The 21,044-nt window shown below is 39.5% G+C and overlaps 1 pseudogene; it reads left to right on the top strand.

The window, feature by feature from the left end:
* Positions 1 to 1,254: 1,254 nt before the first annotated feature.
* Positions 1,255 to 2,075, top strand: LOC114034638 (annotated as a pseudogene).
* The last annotated feature ends 18,969 nt before the right edge of the window (positions 2,076 to 21,044 follow it).

Genomic DNA, 21,044 nt, shown 5'->3' with positions numbered 1-21,044 from the left:
AGGACTTAAAGCAGAGTAGGAGCTGTTTTAGTGGAGAGAAGGAGATGTATACTAGACTTTGTAATGGCAGAAACAATGAGATTGGCAACAGATTCAATATGTGAAATGAACATGAATGAGGAATAAGAAATGACACAGAGATTGGAAACCAGGGTGACCAGGAGGATGGTAGTATGGCACTTAATAGAAATAGGTAAGTTAGATAGAAGTACGGGTTTGGGAGGAAAGAAAATGAGGTCTGTTTTGGACGTGCTGAATTTGAAATGTCTATAGGCCATCCAAAAGACAGCTGGCCATATTTGACTGAAACGCAGGAGATCAACTATATAGATCTGTGAATAATCTGCATTGAAATGATCAAATCCATAGAAACTAATGAGATTCTCCAAGTGAGAAAATGTATGTTATCAGGAGCATGACACAAACCAAATAATATATATAAAGTGCTGTGGTAATCTTAAAGGGATATAAACATACATGTATACATATATGTCATATATGTGCATGCATGTAGTATTAGCATGTGTATACATTTTATTATAAAAAAAATTTAACTAGACCTATCATTTCATGTAGGGATCTCTCAGGGAGAAAAGAAAAAGAGATGGAGTCTCAGGAGACACCTATGGTTAGTGGGCATGACATGGATGAAGATATAGCAAAGGAGCCTGAGGATTCACATAGAAGGAGAATAGGACAAACAGGGTTACAAAAACGTAGGAGGGAGAGAGTATCTAGGAAAAAAGTAATCAACAGGGTCAAATTCTGTACTCAGGTCCTCAAAGATGAGGATTGAGAAAAGGTCATTAGATTTGCCAATTAAATAACTTTGGAGAGAGCAGTTTCAGTTGAATTATGACATTGTAAACTGGATTTCAGTGGGCTTAAAAGAGAGCGAGAAGAGAGGAAGTAGAGGCATCTTGAACAAATGGATTTTTAAAAGGGTCTAGCCAAGAAGATATAGGACAGATACAGGATAATAGCTATAGGAGATGGTAGGATCAAGTAAGGGTTTTGTTGTTGTTATTTTAAGGGTGGGTGAGACATGAGTGTATTTGTAAACAGCAGGGAATGACCCAGTAAATAGAGAAATTGAAGAAAAGGGGTAAGGGAGTATATTGGGGCCAGTCTGCTGCAGAAGATCAGAAGGGGAGAGTTGGCACCTTCAAGGATATTGGCACTCCTTCACTCCTCTACCCTCCTTGGCTACTCTCTGTGTCACAGATCCTTCCTGAGCAGATGTATCTGAAAGAAATGTGTAACACACCAACTTACTGTGACCTGGGAAAGGCTACCATGGATGTCTTCAACAAAGGACATGGGTTTGGTATGTTTAAAATAGATCTTAAAACCAAGTCTTCCAGGGAGTGGAATTTTCCACTTCTGGTCATTTATTTACCTGGACACAGGAAAAGTTTCAGGTAATTTGGAAACCAAGTATAAGATCTGTGACTATGGGCTTGCCTTCATTCAAAAACGAAACACAGAAAATATCCTGGGGACAGAAATCAGCATGGAGAATAAGTCAGCTGATGTTTTGAAGGTGACTTGACACTAAATTTGTAACAAACACGAGAGAAGAGAAGAAAATTAAAGGCCTCCTATAAATGGGACTGTTTCAGTTTTGGCGGAAATGTTGACATTGATTTCTTGTTCAACCATCTACTGTTGGGCTGTATTGACTTATGAAGGTTGGCTTGCTGGCTATCAGATGAGTTTTGACATGTTCAAATTCAAATGGTCTCTGAATAATTTTCCCCTGAATTACAAGGTTGCTGCCATCCAGCTGTATACACATGTGAATGATGGCACTGATTTGGAGGGTCAATCTATCAAAAGCTTAATGAGAAAGATTGAAACTTCAATAAATCTTGCTTGGACAGCTGGAAGTAATAACATCTGTTTTGACATTGCTACTAAGTACAAGTTGGAGCCAAAACATTTCTCTATCTGGTAAAGTGAATAATGCCAGCCTTACTAGACTGGAATATACTAGAACACTATGATCAGGTGTAAAACTGATGCTCTCACCTTTAATTGATAGAAAAGTCTTCAATCTAGGTCATGTTGGGTAGGATTTGAATTGGAAGCTTAATATAGTTTTTAAGTATCAAATCTATCCTTGGAAATGATGAGAAATGAATCCACTCTGCTTTAGTTTTAATATTCTTCTGTGAAATTTCAACAATGTGAACTTTTTATTCTTCCAAGGAATTGTGGTAGTGCTACTATGCTGAAGTCTAGAGGTTTTTGAGTCCATTATAAGGAGAAATACTTGAAGGCATGCGTGGAAGTTATAATGTTTATGCCACATTTGAGTTGAGTTTCTCAGTATTATTTTAAATTTGTTCTTCAATGACAATGTAGTGTCACATTATAAATGACCTGACTCTCCAATTTGTACATCATGTCCTACACATCCTATACCACTTTTCCATGACCTTTCATCAAATTGGTCTCTGTGCTATAGTGAAAGCTTTGGTTTTACATTAGAGTAAAATAAATTAGTCACATTTGGAACACAAAAAAAGACCAGAGGGAATGGTACCAAGGGCATTTGTACAGTCTTTGCATTAGCAAAGAGAAGGGCCTCCTCTTCATGTGATACAAGAGTGAAGGAAATAATGGGAGAAAATGTCCGAGTGATATGAGATGGAAAAGGGGAGGGGAGAAGAGGGAGTTCTTAGCTAATGGTCTCAATTTTTTCACTGCAATATGAATTGAGGTCCTCAGCTGAGAGGGTGAGGGTTGAGGGTGCCATGAGGCTTGAGGAAGTATGAGAAGGTTTGGAATAACCACTGTATAGAGTGGGATAATGAATCAATTATGGAGGAGTTGAATAATTTCATTGCTGCACTAAGCACCTAGTTAAGATTAGATCACATTAATTTGTAGTGGACCCAATTAGCATAATTTCACATTTCTCATACCTGTGTTCAACAGCATGTAAATAGGAGTGAAGGAACCCAGAGTAATCCAGGGTTGGGGGTTGTTAGAGTGTGATCAGTTTTAGGACAAGGGGGAAAGGGCTTTTAGAGTGGAATATAGATCAGAGCTGAGTTGGTTCAATAGGTTGGAAGAAAGGAAAGTCTAGTCAGTGCAGGAGTGATGGCCTGGGAAAGACCTGAGGAATGGAGGCAATGGTGTTCATGGCAGAAGTAAAGAGCATGGGGCAGATGGAATAAGAAAAGATTATAATCAGATAAAGGCATTTCAGAGTTTATGAACATGGTAGTAGAACATTTGTGCATGATGGCAAATCAAGGTGATGACCATCTCTGTATGTAGCTGAGATTAAGTGGAGCAGGTCATAGGAATTGAATGCATTGAGCAACTGGGAAGTCAGGGTATTTTAGGGGTCATCAATATATACGTTGAAGTCCTCTGATATGAGGGAAAGAGGTGGGATGGAGAGAAAGATTATAAACCAGGGACTGAAATCATTGAGGAAAGAAGAATAGCATGGTAGAGTTCAATAGAGAACATACTATAGGTATTATTATCACTATTTTACAGGTAAATAAAATGAGGCTCAGACCCTTGCTCATGGTCACTGGGGCTGCCATTTGTCAGGGGCATCATGCAAACCTGACTGTTCCTTGACTGCATTTTCAAAGTCCTTTCTACCATACCATGCCTCCTTTGCTTCCAGGAATAGATAGCCTCTGAGTTCCCATGATGATATGAAGAAAATACTGTTAATATAAAGTATTTTCATTTTTCCTTAATTTCCACACCTCCCCCCAAAAAAGGCCTTCAGAAGAAAGAAAAATTTCCTCCCCTCCTCACCATCCACCCTTTCCCACCAATCTCCCCCTTTCTGCCTGCCCCTCTACCACCCCTACCTGCTAAATTTTTATTTCAGGAGCAAGGGAGGGAGCTTGACTATTTACAAACAAGCTTTTCACTTGTGCTTAGGGAAGTGCTACTACCAAGGTTTCCTTCCCTAATTAAGCCCAGGTTCTGAATCTGGCAACTACAGAATTATAGATTTAGAGCTGGAGGGGATCTCGGAAATCACATAGTCCAACTTTTTCATTTTATAGGTGAGGAAATTGAGGAATCAAAGAGGTTAAGTGATTTGCCCAAGATTCCATAGGCAGAAAATAGTAAAGGTAGAATGTGAACCCAGATCCTTCAGAATCATCTTTCTTTTCACTGGACCTCTCTTTCACTGTACCACATTGCCTTCAGTACCCCCAAACTATAAACCAGATCACTTGACCTTTATATTAACCAAATCAAAAACTTTTAGGTGGGTGCAGGCGGAGGGAAAAGGCAATCAGGGTTAAATGACTTGCCCACAGTCACAAAGCTAGTGTATGAGGCCAGATTTGAACTCAGGATCTTCTGCCTCCAGGGCTGATGCTCTATCTACTTTATCATCTAGCTGCCCCCAAATCATAAACTCTTAGAGGAACTAGTGACACTCCATGGCCTTACCACTAAGCCACCCACCCATATTGGACTTGTTTCCCTGGTTATTAGCCTCCCTAGTATCACTATTTACAGAGTGGCAAAATAATAATAATAATAATAATAATAACTTATTTACTAGATAAATCAAAGCAAAGCTTCCTTTTCCCAAGGCCAGAACAGGTTTCACTGAGCATTTCCATGCCAGGACCAAGTAGCGGCCCTTTGATGCTTCCAATGGACTCTTCTGAAAGTTCTTCACATTGCTTGCAGCTAAATCAAGCTCAGCAAAGAGAAATTCTCTCTCACCTTTGGTAAATAAAAAAGAAAGAAAAAAAATCAATAAAATAATTTCCAATCTGCTCCTTATGACTCAATGCCCCACTGATCAGAATGAGTCAGGAACAAATATATCAGCGAGGCGAGGAAACAGCTTTCAGAAATAAGATTTGATCTAGTTGGCTGAACAATCATTATGCTCAAAATTCTCTATACCATATTTGCCAGTCAGTTGAGCTTCTACAGGAGCAGTGTTTCTCCTTCCAGCTAGCACTAGTTTTCCAGAAAGCATTTATAATCACTTTGAAGACAGGCAAATCATCTAAGGGAAATGCTGAACTCAGACCAATGAAAAGCAACAGCTCTTTGGATGTAATAAAAATAATAGAACCATACTAGGCACACACAGAAACTGAGACGCAGAATTGGAATTGGGAAGAGAGAAGGGCCCTTAGAGGTTATCCAGTCCATCAGCTCACCCACTGTAGACATCCTCTTTATAATTCCTCTGAAAGTTCCTCCCATCCTCTGGGAAAAGTCCTTCAAGGCACTGGGAACCCATTCCATTTTTGATTTGTTCTAAATCATCTGAGCATCTCAATTACAAAGAACATATTCTCTTTCTCTTGAAGATAAGAATTCAAGGTGGTATACCTGTGTATGTGTGTGTGTGTGTGTGTGTGTGTGTGTGTTTTAAATGTCCTACTTTTATCCTTAAACTGGATACTTTCACTTCTTATTATGCATGGTCCTCTTTGCAGAGAGAAACAATGACAAGTGGTGATGATGATGATGATGTTGATGATGGTGATGATAATGATAATTTAATAAGAATAGCTGATGTGTATATTTTTCTGATAAATGGTATAGCATGATACATAGAGAAGTAGCTTCAGTTTCAGTAAGACCTTGCATTCAAGTCCCATCTCTGACACCTATTGGCTTTATGACCTTAGACAAGTCATTTAACTTCTTAGTGTCCCAGACATCTCTCCAAGACTATAAATTACAGAACAGGAACTGATCTGCATTCATAGCAAGAACCTCCCTCAACCAATTAAATCAATGGCCCAGTTTTGAAAATGTATATGTCTATCATCCTTCTATCTATTTATCATCTTATTTGTGTTGTCATTCGGTCATTTCAGTCATGTCCGATTCTTTGTGACCCCATTGGGGTTTTCTTGGCAAAGACACTGGAGTGGTTTGCCATTTCCTTCTCCAGCTCATTTTATAGATGAGGAAACTGAGGCAGACAGGGTTAGGTGACTTGCCCAGGGTCGCTCAGCTAGTAAGTGTCTGGTGGCCGGATTTGAACTCGGGCAGATGAGTCTTTTTGACTTCAGGCCTGGTGCTCTATACACTGTACCACCTAGCTGCCCCCTTTAAATTCTGCAAAACAGAAATTGCATAGTTTTGATGAAGTTTACTGTTCTTTCCTGTTGATATCTCCAAAAAGATAGGGTAGGCTATTAGTAAAGCGCTTGGAGATCCTTTGATGAAGGGTGCTCATTACAGACCTACATACTGATATGTAGAGGCAATAGCTTCTCTGTATCTAGTAGGAAACATTGGTTTCTTTTCCCCAAACATCAGCTAACTATTAGCTTCATAGTATGGATAGATAGCATGGGAGCAGCAGGGCACACTGGATGGCTTACAGTCCTGAGCCAAGCACCCAGTGTCTGTTGATGGTGATGTTGATGGCAGTAATCAGCATCTCCTATAAACCTAGAATAAAAAGAAAATGAAAATAAATCAAGCTAATCCAAGAAAAGGGGAAGAGGGGAGGTGTCAGGATGCATTATGATTTCTCTGTGCTGCTGACACTCATTTCTATCCCTTTGTATCTGTCAGAAGCTCTGTGAGAGAGGAGCCCAGAGAATGATGCTGAAGGCAGAATCATATAGTAGAAAGAAGAGACCTGGCCTCAAGTTCTGGCTTTGCCTCTTGACTGGCTGTGGGAGCTCAGGCAAATCACTTCCTTTCTTGGGACCTCCATTTTGTCACCTGCATCATGAGGCTCCTTCTGGCAATAGCATCCTATGAATCTAGGAAGTATAAGCATCACTTTGAGTGAAATTAGCCTGCATTATTTTTGTCAGCCTAGTGGGAAGGGAAGCCAGTCACAGCAGCTGGTGAGCATCCTTATGTCTTCCTGCCATTCCACAACCCCACATTCCTCACCGATGCTCACATACCTCAGCCTAAAAGAATAATTATGCTAATGGCTAGCATTTATGTGGCACTTTACATGTGTTATTTCAATTGATTCTCAAAACAATTCTGTGAAGGTAAGGGCTATTATTAGCCATATTTCAAAGATGAGGAAACTGAGGCAAACAAGGTTAAGTGACTTGCCTAGGGTCACACAGCTAGTAAGTGTCCAAGGTAGGATTCAAAGTCAGGTCTTCCTAACTCCATATCTCACTCTCTTCTACCCATTGAGCCATCTAACTATCTAAAAGAATGAATGTATTCTTAATAGTCATTTTAAGCTTATCAGCTGGGTGACAAGCATGAGGCACTTACTAAGTGCCAGGGACTAAGCTAAGTGCTAGAGATATGAAGGAAAATAATGGTCACTCCTCTCAAGGAATACACATTCTAACAGGGCAGACAACACAAAAATCATCACTTCAGCCTTTATGCAGCCACAAATCAAACGGCCACAGCAAGTCTCTGAACCACGGTGACCAAAGATCAGAGTAACATCAAATAAAGCAAAAGCTTTTTGCTTTTTGTTGTGGTTCAATTGTGTCCAACTCTTCATGACCTCATTGGCAGTTTTCTTGTTTTCATGGCAAAGACACTGGAGTGGTTTGCCATTTCTTCCTCCAGCTCATTTTGCAGATGAGGAAACTGAGGCAAACAGGGTAATATGACTTACCAAGGGTCACACAGGTAGTAAGTGTCTGAGGCCAGATTTGAACTCATGAAGATGAGTCTTCCTGACTCGGGGCCTAGAGCTCTATCTAATGTGCCACCCAGCTGCTTTACCAGACAGCAACAGAAGAGAAACAGATCATCTCCCAGACTTCCTGCAGGAGAGAAAATATGACTTGATGGAAGAACCAAAGGCTGGTTCATTTGCATTGGTTAGCTTTACTTGACTACCTTACCTCAAGAATCCTAGCATGTTAGAACAGGAAGGTACTTTAAGGACTATCAAGTCTTTAGCCCCTCTGTTAAACTGATCATTATTTTTTTTTAATCTTCCCTTTTGTGTTTGTTTTTTGTTTGTTTGTTTGTTTGTTTTTTGGCTAGGCATTTGGGTTAAGTGACTTGCCCAGGGTCACACAGCTAGTAAGTGTTATGTGTCTGAGGCTGGATTTGAACTCAGGTCCTCCTGAATCCAGGGCCGGTGCTCTATCCACCGCATACCTAGCTGCCCCAATCATTACTTTATTAAGAGGTAACTAAGAAAGGACCAGTGATATGCCTAAAAGCTTACTGCTAGTCAGGGTATACTGGAGCCAACTTAGAGGGGCTAGTAAGAGCTGATTTTTAAATTTTCAGTGTGGACATTTATACCCCAGAAGTCAGCAATTGCTACCAATTGGGCTTGATTTATTGCTTGGTGCCTTTAACAAAGTCAGTATTCAACAAATATTGAACTGGATTGAGGAGAATAGCTGGCAAAAAAGCAAAAAGGAGGCCTAGACACACAAAACATATCCATGGAACCATGAGGAGATCACCCAGTTTTGCTGAAGTAGAGGTTTGCAATTAGATAGCAGTGGGGAAAAAAGAATGGAAAGACTGAATTAAGCAGTAGGAATGGGGAGAGATAGGGAGGGGTGTGAGGCCAAGAGATATGTCTAAGAGTTCACAAACTGACCTCTTCCAGCAGGTTCTCAAGGATAAGAATAAATGAAGCAAGAATAAACAATAAGATGAACTCTTATTGCCTGTAGCTTATTTATAGCAATTTAAGGTGTACAGTAAATCAGTTGCCACAATGAGGGAGTCAAAAATGAGGAAGCCTAGAAACCACCTCAGCCAGCAGCAAAAACTTGATTTCCTTGCCAAGCAAAGAGATATGGCATCCAAGGACAATATCATTTAGAATGGAAAATCCATCCTGGGGCTGATACAATTTGGAGGGCATTGATGGATCTCAAGGTACCTCTAAGATGAACCAATATCAAATGTTTTGGGGGGGGAAATCAAAGATGCTAATATCTTGTTCCCCCAAAAATGAGGTGATGAGGAAATAGCAATAAGTACTGACAGATATGCCTATTTTTCCCACACTTGCAAAAATCTTTTTGAGAAAATTTACACAAATATTGAGGCCATCTTTGATCAAAGTATGAGAAGGGAATAGGCAGGCTTTTGTAAAGAATATTATATACCAGACTATGTATCTTTATAGTCATAAAATTGATTGAGGTGCAAAGAATACAGAATCTGACTGTGCTTTATGAAAAAAGGCATTTGAGTTGATGGAGTACAATGCTTCCTTACAGGCTCTTCTCCAATGAGATGTCTCGTGTGGGTCTTCATCTAGTCACAGCCGCCAGCCAGGTACTGCTAGGCTGAAGCCATGGGGGCTTCAGACATTCATCAGTCCCAGGCCCTCTGCCTGCCCTCAAGGTTTGCCTAGACTCATTGCTCCTAGGTTGCCAGCCTTCTCAACAGGGAACTAAGCTTCCCTGTAATTCATTTCCACTTCCACCTTAGATTCGTGAAGAATGATTCTGTTTTTGGTCATAGCCTGCGGTAGGGGTTCTTAACTTGAGACCTGTGAACTTGCTTTGTTGGTTTGTTTAATATTTTGATATGTGTATTTCAGTAGAATTGGTTTCTTTCATAGTCCTATATATTTTATATTATACTTGCAAAGACATTTTTTCTGAAAAGTGTCCATGGGTCTCACCAGACTACCAGAGGGGTCCATGACTCAAATAAAGGTTAAGAACTTCTGCTCTAAGCTTTCTCTCCAGTAAAGAAGGAAGGGGTAAGAAAAGTTCCCCAGAGTAAAAAAAAAAATGTGCCAAGTACAATGGGTAGTTTTATCCCCCCACAAAAAGAGGATGCCAAACAACAAAGAATCATAGGACAATTACAATCAGTTGAGAGGATAATACACAAGTTTCACTGGGTCATTTACAAGGAATTTCTGCCTTTCATATTTCGCCTCCATTGAGTACACCCCAATTAATACCAAGTGGGCTCCTTTTTTCCAATTCTTTCTCCCTCTCCCTCTTCTTCTCCTTTCCATCTCCTTCCCTCCTCCCTTCCCTTCTTTCTCCCTCCTTCTCCCTCTACCCCAAGTGCTTTGGTAGCTGCTATTCTGCTGCCTGAGTACCTTGGAAGAAGAAGAGGACAGCTGCCTTTTAAGATCTCACAAGGCCTTACACCAAAGGAAAAAAAAGGCACAAACAACAGGCAGCCCTATCACAGACACTGACTTGCCTAGAAGCCCATTAGATCAGTACTTGATGTTGGGTAGGACTTGATGCTGCCACCCAACCTTCCATAGCTCAGAGAGTCATCCTGACACTTCAAGACCAACAAGAAGAAAAGGTCTGAGGGGCAGGGATTGCCCCTTTAATGTATCAACAGAGTTCTAGCTCAATAGCCCATGAAAAGACTTTTCCTTCCCACATAGTAGGAACCCCTTAGTCATTACCAAAAGGAAGAAGTCAGAGAATATCCCAATATTCTCTTCAATTGGGAGTGGTGAGAGGATCCTTCATACAAATGATTAAAAACCCATAGCAAACCTCTATGCCCTTAACTGAAATGCTTACTAAATATGCTATAAGGGGAAAGGAACAATCACTTATTAAGCACCTACTATGTGCCAAGCATTTTGCTAAGCATTTTATAAATATTATTTCATTTGATCCTTGCAATGACCCTGGGAGGTAGGTGCTATTATCATCCCTATTTTACAATTGAAAAAACTGAGGCAGACAGAGATTAAGTGACTTGCCCATGTACGTAGCTATTATGTGTCTAAGACCAGATTTGAACACAAGTCTTCCTGACTCTAATCCCAGTGCTCTATCCACTGCATTGTCTAGCCACCTATTATCTGGGTAGAAGAGGCAAGGGATACCACATTTAGATCAAACAAGATTCCTTGGTAGAAGCAATAACAGAGATAACTTCGTTTGACAGCCTTCTAAATATAAGAAAGACATAAAACAGGGAGTACATGCTGGCAAAAAGTGTTTGACATAGTCATGGAGGATGCCCAAAGCATAATAGAAGAGGGATTCCTCATAAGTAATAAGATCTTCCACATGCTTCTGAAGAGGGTTAGAGGTTTTGGGGTGCTCCCAGATGCACAGAGGCACCCCAAGATCGTGGTGCCGGACCCTGCCTGAAAGAATTCAACCCAAATCTTCTTCCAGCCAGAGAAATAGTTTGTTAGAGATAAAGAATATAGGCCAGACTCCTAAGGAACCCAAACATTAGTAATGCCGCCCATAGGGATGAGCGGGCATGAGAGTCTCAGCCTTTTGGGCATGAGAGATTCTCAGCATCTGAATGGGGGCTAGAGTGGATAAATCACATATAGGCCAGGTGATGCCCATAAGGATGAGGCACATGAGAGTCTCAGCCTCTAGGTGTGAGAGGTTCTCAGCATCTGAATTGGGGCTAAGTTGGATCTTAAATACACTAAAGTAACTTTGGGTGGCCAGAGGAAGGGGGGTTGGTTGGGAAAAGGGTTTAGGTGAGAATTTCGTTTGGAAGGTCAGAGAGATTTGGATAAACAATGAGAACAGATAATGAAGGGAACTGAAAGGTAGAAGGTTGCTTTGGAAGGGAGATAAAGAGAGTAGATAAAGAACCTAAAAGTTTAAGGGTTTTCTGGGACCAGTAGACAAACTTCTTTTTAGGGCTGGTGGCAAAGGTGCATTTGAATAAGATTAAAAGGTAAGGCTAAGGCTTTCAAAGAGAGATAAAGTGAGTTTATAAGGAATCTAAAAGTTTAAGGGTCTTCTGGGGTCTGTAAACAAAGGAGCTAAATTCCTTTTGTCGAAAAGGGGCAAAGGTCTAGGCTTCTGAAACTGAATGAAACTTCTATTATTGATTGATATTATGCAAATTGCATCAAGCCTAGAACCCTTCCTCACCCTCTCCCCCATAGGACCCATTATAACTCAAAAGAACTCAATCAAGCCACTTACACAGGAAAAATCAAGTGGATGAAGATAGTCCAGACTAAGATATACAGCTGGACCATTGAGGGTTATCTTGAACTACAGACAGACAATTATCTATCTGAGTCTAGCATTAAATAGGATTAAAAGGGCAGGCTAGATTGAATTTAGGAAATTGGGCATTTTAATGACCTCAAACATCTGTCTGAAACAGAAACCCAACTTTTAAACACCAATATTCACACAGGAATACCATAAGCCTATGAATCATGGAATACCACAGTCTCCAGAGAATCTTAATAAAAATTCACACAAAGGAAAACAAAGAGGTTCATGGTGAGCATGAATAGGCTGCAAGATATTAACAAAAAAGAATTATGTCCAAGAAGTGGAATAAAGGATATCATCAAAGAAAGGTAAAGGAGATAGGTGGGCTGGTCATATAGTAAGAACAAAAGGAAACCCATGGACAATTTGAACACAGCATTGGTACTCATAGATCCAGAGGCCTATAAAAAGATGATTTCCAACCAATGGGGTGGACTTTTGTGTATTTACAACTTGTACAGGATATGAAGGCATAGATAGACTGTGCTCTAGGCTATTGGAGGGAATAATAAATAGCTAGCACTTCAAGGTTTGCAAATCACTTTACAAATGTTATCTCATTTGATCTTCACAACAACCTTGGAAAGGCAGATGCTACTATTTTTCCTATTTTACATATGTCCTATATGCCCTGCTAATATAGGGGTACCCATATTGATGAGCTTTTTGATCCTTTGAAGTCTTGAGATCTAAGGTCCATAAAGCTCTTTCCTTATAACCACCCTAGGAGGAAGACAATGAAAATATCATTCTTCCCATTGTTCAGAAAAAGGATCTAAGGGTCAGAGGAATTTATCTTGATCACGACCACGCAGATTGTAAGTGTCGGATCCAGATTTGAACCCAAGTCTCCTGACTCCAAATCCAATATTCTTTCTACTACACCATGTTAGCTTCCCAGTGGATACAATATATACACAAGCTTCACTGGGGAGGCACCAGTTATTATTAGTAGCTCTTCTTTATTATCTACTATCTGCATCCTTATTCTCACTTATTTTTCTGGTCTTCTGTTCTTTCTCTCTCCTTCCTATCTCTTCTCCCAATACCTTTGTTTTCCTTCTCCCCTTTAACCTGCTTCTGGGATCACAAGTATTTCTTTATCTCACCAGGGACAGTCATAGCTCTAAGGCTCAGAACAATCTCCTTAGATAGCCAGTCCCCAGTGTCTATTCATGCCAGCTCACTTGGCAGCATTAGCTCAATCACAGATAATGGGTATGGGGTAAAGTGACCTTTTCCTCAATAACTTGGCCAAATGCAAAAGATCGGGCTGTATGCCAAGCCTCAATATGGACTGATCAGAACTATTGGAACAGTTAACCTGTGTGAGATGGTCAGTGATGGGGGCAAGTTAGGAAAAGCTAGAAGGAGCAAAGAATTGAGCATAAGAGAATTCGGGTTGGGAAGAATATCAAACTAAACACATGTATTTTGGAACACTGGACTGGAAAATAAGAAGACCTGGAGTCTAGCCCCAGGTATCTGCCTCTTGGTAACCTTGGGTAAATCAATTTTATGATTCTATGACAAAGATAACCCTCAAGGTCATATTCTACAGCCCTGTGTCCCTTTGTTCAAACCAATATGTAAATGCATGAGCACATCTTTGTGAAGAGAAACAGATTTTAGATAGTGATCTCATCCTCAACCCTCCAATGGTGCAAATCAAAACCTAACCACACTGTATCTTCTTCTAGTGACTCTTATCCATATCCTTCCATAGAGGCTCCACAGAAAGACCTATAGTCTTCTGGAGGCAAATTCTAATTCCCTTGAGATCATGTGGATACAAGAGGAGTGTATGGGTTTTCCACTGATGATTCATTGTTACATGCCTATTCCACCCTCCATTCCAATCTCATATCTCTCTAATGATTTTCTTTGCGCCTTCCACGTCAAATTTAAATTTTTTTGCTTGACTATTGGGACTCAAAAAAAGCATGGGAATAAGAATGAATATGGCCTGTTCATGAGACAGTGGAGAGAATGCCCTAACTGGAATGGAAAATTGGACATGGAGGGCTGGGTGATAAGGTTAGATGGGTGGAATTGGGCCAGGATAAGCAGGACCTCAAAAATCAAGCAGAGGAATTTAAATCTGATGTGGAAAGCAGTTGTTTTAATGTCAGAACCATATCATGGCTTTTGCAAAGGAGAACGATATGATGAAAGCAGTTTTTTAGAAGAGTGGTCTGCCACTGGTATACTAGATGGATAGAATACAAGATGGCCTAATCATGAATGCCTGGTAGGGAGCTATTGAAAGAATTCTATGACATGATGAGAGCCTGGACTAGGGTGCTGGCAGTGAAGAGAGAAAAATCCAGATAAAGACTGGACTTGTGTTTTATTGGTAAGAAACATTTCTAAGGAAAAAAAAAAAAAAGAAACCCAGATGTATTTTATGACTGACTGGATAAAAGTCCAGTAGACTAGGCATCACACAAAAATGGACCCCCAATCTTTGGGATTCCAAGGATTTTTATTCCAGATACTTTGACAATAATTTTCAGATACCTCACTCTCCACTAACAGAGCTCTAGTCTAGTATGAAGATCCTAGGGTTAGAAGTCCTAACAGGTTGATTACAGTATCATATTGCCTCTCACTATCTACCCATGTTTGTCACAGCTATTCTAGACATCAGGTTCCTCATCTGTAAAGTAGAATGAGACTACCCATCCTGCCAAAGAAGAAGGATGAAAATGGAAAGAAGGAATTTGTCTACAATGTTTCAATACTTTCAAAGGGCTTAATATCTATTTTCTCATTTGAAGTTTGTAAGATATAATCAATGTGAAAATGTTTGGAAAATTTTTCCAAGTGCTATTCAACTACAAAGCAGTGTGACTTACTGTTTTTTTTAATATAAAAGATTTAAAACACATACTCACATATAAATATAATCTAATTAATTTGGATATTCAGATTTTCCCTTCAATGATTCTGGTCCCAATCCACCCATGGCTCTTGCGCATGTCCTTGAATAAGTTTGCCACAACAGATCTGAAAAGAAGTCTGTTCATTTGAAGGTGCTATATACTTACAAAGTATTACAAATATATTATATTTGTTAATATGATATTTCTAAAGCATTATTAATTTTTTAATTTATGAGATAAAATAAGCATTTCCATAAAATAGTATAATAAAAAGATGATTGCACATGAAACTGCAATTCTACTATGCACAATTTGCTATTCCTTTCAAGCATACAAAAAAACCATGTAAATTTCTTTTCTTTTTCCTTTTTTTTCTTCCCTTTCTTCTCCTCCTCTCCCTAGAGATGGCTACCATTAGACACAAATAAGCATATGCATGTAAAATTGTTCTATACATACTTCTATTTAGCAGTTCTTTCTCTGGATGCAGATAGCATCTTTCTTCGTGTGTCCTTTATAGTTAATTTGGGTATTTATAATAGTCAAAATAACTTATTCACTCAAAGTTGTTCTTAAAATAATATTGCTGTTACTATATACAATGTTCTTTTGGTTCTGCTCATTTTGCTCTTCATTATTTCATGCAAGTCTTTCCATGTTTTTCTCAAATCATTGAGCTCATCATTTTTTATTGGATAACGGTATTCCATCACAATCATATACCACAACTTGTTCAACCATTCCCCAATTGATGGGCATCCCTGCAATTTCCAGTTCTTTGACACAACAAAGAGAACTACTATAAACATTTCAGAACATATAGGTTATTTTCCTTTTTTCCTAATCATCTTTGGCAATAGACCAAGTAGTGGTATGCTGGGTCAAAGGGCATTTTTAATTTTCAAAGCACTTTCATACTCATTATTATTAACCAAAAAATTAAAATTATTAATAAGACCGAATAATTGTCTTTTTTCTTTTTTGAAACAAAAGGAAAAGAACACCAAAAAAGAGAACAACCATTTGGGCTATAATCCATAATTCTGGAGTATTGTGACTGCATCATTTAAGAGAAGAGTATCTATTAAAGCAAGGAAAGAAAAATGATCCCTCAGTGCCATCCCTCTTTCCTCAGTTACAGAAATCCTATTTCTTTCCTTTGTGATAAAACCACTCTCATAGGGAATGTATCATCCCCTAAAGAGCCAGCTGATCAGAAATTTATCCTTGGTCAACTGCCCCTGTCATGTGAAAGGGAGGCAGATGCTCAAAAGGCCAGGCTTCAGTTTAGGGAAATCACACATTTCCTGTTAATCCATATTAAATTTTTCTTAAAATTCCTTGTTCATTAGAAAAGCCGCTTTCATTTCCTCCACCACCCTAATACTTCAACGCTTCATTCTGGCATGGAGGTAACCCTGGGTTCTTGGAGCTCAGGCTCTCCCAGTTCCTACTCATCTGGGAAGGCAACATAGTGCAATATAAAGAGGGCTAAATGGGGGAGCCAGGGGACCTGGGTTCTAATTCTTGCTCTGTGACTTACTACCTAGGCAAGTTACCTCATGTCTCTGGGCCTTGGCTTCTTCAGTGAGGTCATTGGAGTAGATGACCCTGAAAGTCCCTTCCAGCTCTAAATCTACGATCCTCTGACAGATTTTCAGGATGGTCCCAGGGATGTACTATATGCCTTTGTCAAAGACTGAGTAGAGATAAGCGCAAAAAGCCTCATCCCTAGGGTCTGAGCTAATAAAGTAGACTTTTAAAGCCACAGAACCTTATTCTCCATTAAGGTCAATGAAAGTGTTGTAATCTGCAGCAATGGATGAAGAGCTCCCACCAGTGAAGTCAGGGATGTTTGAAGAACTCAAGTAACTGGGGCTTCTTGTATATCACTTTAAGTTTTGCAAAATGTTTTGCACTTTCATATTTTTCATTTAATCTTAAAAAAAAAAACAACAAAAACGCAGTGAGACAAAGAGAGTTATAGAGGCAAAAAGCAGCTAGGGGGCACCATGGTGCACAATAGTGCTGGAGCCTAGAGTCAGGAAGAGCTCAGTTTAAATCTGGCCTCAGACCCTTACTTGCAGTGCGATCCTGGGCAAATCACTTAATTTCTGCCTGCCTCTGTTTCCCCATCTGTAAAATGTGGATAATAATAATAGCATTTACCTTCCAGGGTTGTTGCGAGGATTAAAAATATAATATTATAAAGCACTTAGCAAAATGCCTAGCACATAGTAAGTGCTATAAAAAGTCATTATTGTTACCATTATCACTACTATCATTATTATCTAGACAGCTAGGTGGCACAATGGATAGGGCGCTGGGCCTGGAATCAGAAAGACCTAAGTTCAAATCTGGCCTCACTTACTAGCTGTGTGACCCTGGGTAAGTCATTTAACTTCTGCCTGCCTCAGTTTCCTCAGCTGTAAAATAGGATTGCACCTATAGGGTTTTTGTGAGGATCAAATGAGAAAACATTTGGAAAGTGCTTTGCAAATCTTAAGACACTATATAAATGCTGTCCTTTATTGTTATTCTGTGACTTGCCCAAGGTCATACACCTAGTCAATAGGTGAGGCCAGCTTCCAGTCCAGATGTCCTAAATGTTAAGCCCCTCCTTCTTTCCATTGTACCATAGTGTTTGAACTCTGAACTCCCAATTTATTCAGAAACTGTAGTCCAGCCAATGATGCTTCCCTAATCTGATATCTCAACTCCTCTGTGTCCCCAGGCACTATCAGAATTGGTTGCCCTTCAATGTCCACAGGACTTGTCTTTAGCTCCATGAGATCACAGTTATTGTCATTTATGCAAAATAAAAGCAGCAAAATGTCACGGAAGGAGCTCTGAACTGCAATGAGTTAAAAGAACTGGGTTTGCTGCTTGGCTCCACTATTTACTAGGTATTGATAATCTGGTTGGTGATAAGAGACAAACACCATAATGCAGAATATTTATTATGGAATAGTATTGGAGAAATAACATGGGTTTTGGAGTCTGAGCATCTGGGTTCAAATCCAACCTATGTCACTTACCACCTATATGTCCTTGGGCAAATAATTTAACTTCAATAAGCCTCAGTTTACTCATCTTTAAAATGGAAGGCTTAGACTAGATAATGGCCTCTAGGTCCCTCCTAGCTCTGACTCTGATCCTATGATCCCATGAAAATAATATCAGGTTTGAGCAAGATGTTTAATCTCTTTGAGCTTTATTTTCCTCATCTTTAAAGTAGGGATAATAAATAACTGTCCTCCCTCCAAGTGGGATCATGTATATAAAGGTACTTTGAGAAGAACTATAAAGAACTATACAGATACAATCTAGTATTATTGTTATTGAGCAGCAGGGTGGTGTGGAGGAAGAACATTGCACTGTAATTCATCCATTTACTCATTCATTCATTCAACAAGTATTTATTGAGTGATATGAAGATTTTTCAAACTGATGAGGGTTGAAATGAGCAGAACCAGGGGGACAATTTATACAATGACAACCACACTGTAAAGACAAATAACTCGGAAAGCTCTGAGAACTAGGATCAATATGATGAACATCCCTGATTCCAAAGAATGATGCTGAAACATCCTATCTACCTACTGACAGATTTAGAGTACAGAATGAGATGTATATTTTTACATACAGCCAATGAGAGAGTTTGTTTTGCTTCACTATGTATATTTGTTACAATGAATTTGTTTTTATTTTTTCCTTTTTTTCCTCAGTGGGGTGGGAGGTGAGGAGAGAAAATAGATACTCTTTTCATTATTTTTTTTTAAATAGGGGGGTGACCAGGAATGCCTAGAATAAGAATTAACACCTGAGCTGTAATTTGAAGGTTTCTTTGAGGGGAGGAAAGGACTGAGTCCATACCAGAGGCATGTGGAAGACAGCTGTGAGTTCAGGGAATAACTAGTAGTCCAGTTTGGCTGGAATATGGAGTAAAGGGAAATAATATGGAAGGAAATCATAGGTCCAATACCTATTCCGATCCCTAAGATGGGTATCATAGGTTGTAACCAGATTGTGGAGGGCCTGAAAGGTAAAAACATATAGTCTGTATTTTATTTGAGGGGCAATAGGGAATCACTGAAAGTTTGTTATTGTTGTTTGTTTTTGTTTTTTTAACCAGAGAAATGACATAGTGAATTCTAAGCCTCCCTTTTGTGTGGCTCTCCCTCTACCTGAGGATATTGGCACCTACTCTGCAAACCTACAGTCTTAGCAATTGTCTGGGGACCCTGAAAATTTAAATGACATGTTCCAGGTCATGGAGCTAGTTTGTGTCAGAGGAGGACCTTCCCCTCAGGACTTCCTGACTCTAAGGCAAGCTCTCTGTTCATTACACAATGTAATTCTAAGGTATTTTCCCATGCCATAGGAAATATTTCAGCATATATGTGGAATCCAGACTGATGAGGAATTTGAGGAAGATCATTTATGAGGCTATGCAATAGTCCAAGTAAATGATGATGAAGGCCTGAACTGCAACAGGGATTGTGGAAGTGGTGAGAAGAGGAAAAATCCCAGAGATGTTCCAGGGTTTAGGTCAAGCCTGTACACTTGCATGCCTGTCCACCTTCCCAAAATCCCATACTCTGCCCTGGTTTCTCTCAGCATGTTTGCTCTCCCATTGGGTTGCCAAGTTGTTGGTAGGCAAACATATCAATCAATTCATATGTCTTTATTGAGTGGCCATTGTATGTTCAGTGCTGTGCTAGGCACTGAACAAGGTTCAGCAGTCCCATTTTATAGTCATATGCAGGAGACACCATTCCAAAACCAACCATTAAACCAATAAATAAGTTCATTCATTCAACAATGTTCAATGTACATTTCTTCAGTACCAGGCCCTGGAGTACTTTACTCTTTTAGTACCAAACCTGGAGACTAGAATTAGTCCAAGTCAATTTATCAAACATTTATTAGCTGCTTACTAGGTGCAGGATGCCATGCTAGACCATGGAATTACCAAGGTGAAAAAATAACATAGTTCTTGTCCTCCAAACTAACAGATTCTTAAACAAAAGCGTCCTTCCTCTTCCTGTTTTTCTCACTTCCAAGTCTTTTACATGCATCTTTTAAGTGAGTTTGATTTTATTACATCTAAGTCTAGCTATACCATCTGAGACAATATGCACATGTAAACAATTTTGGATTGTTTGAGGGAGGGTTCACTACCATTTTTATGTGCCATGGGCCCCTTTGTCGGTCTGGCGATGCCTATAGATCCCTTCTCAAAATAATGTTTGTAAATGCCCCAATTTTAAAAATAGGATTAAAACCCCAATTTTATTGAAATATAGTTAGCAAAATATCCCTTAAAATACATACATGGGCCCTCAGGGATCTGTGGATGCCAGGTAAAGAACCCTGGCTCTAAAGTAATCATGATCAAAGGGATCATAGAATATGTCAAACAGATGATTTATTTTTTTAAATCACTTTCATTTGGTCTTGAATTTCCAAGTATTTATTCTTTTGTAGTAGCCTTAAGTGTATTTTAGTATGGTAGAATAGTGGCTAAAAAAATTCTTAACTCCAAGAGTGACATCTAGTGAGCAAAAGAAATAATGGTACTCAAGTTTTTCTTTCATTCCTGAATACAGAATGGTGGCTAATTCTCCATATGGAAGAAATGAGTTGTCTTTCTCATGGCTGCCCAGCCAGAGTCTAGATTTGCTGTGTAATAGGGATCAACCAGGTCTATATAATACTATAGTCTGCAGTAGGAGAAGGCAAAAGGACAAATTCCCATTCATATGTAGCAGCCGCTATCCACTGGGAGCCATGACCAGATTATATGGTCTGCAGAGTACAGCAGACAGCGCACTAGGAGGAGACTCAGAATGACCTTGGTTCAAATCTTGTGAGGGCAGCTAGGTGGCTCAGTGGATAGAGCACCAGCCCTAAAGTCAGGAGGACCTGAGTTCAAATCAGGCCTCAGACCAAACACTTGACCCGTACTAGCTGAGTGACCTTGGGCAAGTCACTTAACCCCAATTGCCTTACCAAGAAACAAAACAAAAACAGAAACAAAAACAAGTCTTGCCTCCATCATTTAACAGCTCTAAGATCCTGGAAAAGTCTACTCAACATTTCTGTGCCTTAGCCCCAAAGGTCCAGCTCTAAGTCTGATCTCATGAATTTATGAACTATTGCTCTAGGAATCCCATTTTCCCTCCATTGGTTAAGGTAATTAAGAGTTGAACATATTTGTACTTATTTTGTG

Source organism: Vombatus ursinus, unplaced genomic scaffold (genome assembly GCF_900497805.2).
Source record: "Vombatus ursinus unplaced genomic scaffold, bare-nosed wombat genome assembly UNPS02009062.1, whole genome shotgun sequence".
NCBI lineage: Eukaryota > Metazoa > Chordata > Mammalia > Diprotodontia > Vombatidae > Vombatus > Vombatus ursinus.
Note: the sequence above shows the minus strand (reverse complement) of the source record. Positions and strands in the feature narration are given on the sequence as shown.